We start from the raw sequence: 1,950 nt of genomic DNA, 5'->3' as shown, positions 1-1,950 counted from the left end.
GAAAAAAAAAAAAGAAATGGGCTGGAACTGGGAGAGAAAGAAACAAAATAACACCTCTCTTGCTCTCAACTTCAGATTTTATTTAATCTCCCTAAATAACCCACATTCTCTTCTAGGTATAAACTCTGGGGAGTGATGATTGACAGGTCTGCTGGATTGGCACTTCTGTGCTGGAGTGGGTGCCAAGGTGGTGCGTCAATAACATTGCTGGGAAATGGCATTGCCTTGTGCAGTCAGATGACATCAGTAATGCTCCAGGTGTATAACTGAAAACGTTACTCTAGGGGGAAAAAAAAGACACTGTATCCATGTTCTGTCTGTCTTGTGATGTTTGGTGTCCTGGGGCTTTATGACTATGAGCCTGATTTTGAGTTAGGAGCAACTTTGCACTTGGACAAACCATGTTGCAATACAAGTGGTACAAATTGACTTCTTTTTTTGCACACAAGGAAATTACTGGCTGTATTTTTTCATGCAGCACACAAATACTTGATGGCTTTATTTTTACACTTAAATTAAGGTCGATCTAGTACATGCCCTATGCCAACTATAAATCTGTCCCTACATTTTAAATGGACCTCCCCTCCTCTAATGCAACATGGTTTCACCAAGGTGCAAATTTGCTCTGCTTTGTCCCGAACTCAAAATCAGGGCCTATGTTTGCAGTGGTCGGCATTGAAAGAGTTAACGGTTCAGCAAGTCTCAAAAGTTGCAACAAACATAGAATGTTTTAGGTCAGCAAAATCAGGTTAACAAACCAGCATTTTGGGTTTTTTTGTTGTTTTTTTTTTGGGACGAGTAACTGCTTGAGATCTTCAAAGGGTTAATAAGCCAGTTATGAGAGCTTGGGGATATTCAATAGACTGAAACCCTCCAAAGGATTTATAGCAAGACAACTTTTACAAGCTAATGTCAGACACTACATTTTAAATCCCCAAAAATGGATAACAAGCCAGCAAGGATAGAAGCAGCTGCGTGGAATCCCCAATCCAGTCGTATGATTTCAAGTGGACTAAAGAGTCTTTAATTTAATTTGTGATCCTGAAAAGGGGTTAATTTGTCAGCATTGAAATAGTTAAGTGACTGTGAGAATCTTGAAATGCTGCAGGATCCAAAACTGACTTCTTGTTAGGTCACAAACGAAAATCCAGCATTAAAGGTTTAGGTCACTACCTACACGGACCTCCTTAATAACTTAAACCGGTATTGGTGGCACAAGGTCAGTAAATGTACTGGTGTGCTAACAAATCATCAAGGAGGGGGTTAAATTGGTGACTATCTAAATCCACCAAATCAAGCATCTGCATAGGGGTAGATTAGCAAGCCAACAATTATATGATGAGATCACCAACTCTACTGAAAGGTATAAGAATTATGACCTAATATAAATAAATGGAGACACATTTGCAGACTATCTAGTAATGCGCTGCCTTTAGTTAACGGCTACCGTACTTTGGATGGGTGTCACTCTTTCTTCACTTGAAACACCTTGGCTTAATTATCTCCCCACAACTTCATTACCTTCACTGTTGCAAATCAAACATTTTGATTACAAGCAAATATTCCTTACTGTGATGTTTGTTTTCCCAAAGTGGAGAAATGCTTAGGGATTTAGAGCTGTTCACTTTTGGTAAATAGATTTCCCTGTGTTTGGTGTAATAACAATTCATTAAATGCCGTTTACACTGAAATTGTGGGCTGACCACACATGATGAGGTTTTGGTTGGTCAGTTTGGTTGCTTTTAGCAATTTAGCTGATCGTTCTATTGTTAGGTTCTTTAACAATTGTTATATGTAATTAAGATCCATCCTGTGGGATCTGATGGTGGGCAGCACGGTGGCTAAGTGGTTAGCACTTCTGCCTCTCAGCACTGGGGTCTTGAGTTCAATTCCAGACCATGGCCTTATCTGTGTGTAGTTTGTATGTTCTCCCTGTGTTTGCTTGGGTTT

The sequence above is a fragment of the Mixophyes fleayi genome, chromosome 11 (genome assembly GCF_038048845.1).
Source record: "Mixophyes fleayi isolate aMixFle1 chromosome 11, aMixFle1.hap1, whole genome shotgun sequence".
NCBI lineage: Eukaryota > Metazoa > Chordata > Amphibia > Anura > Limnodynastidae > Mixophyes > Mixophyes fleayi.
This window is presented reverse-complemented; position numbering follows the sequence as displayed.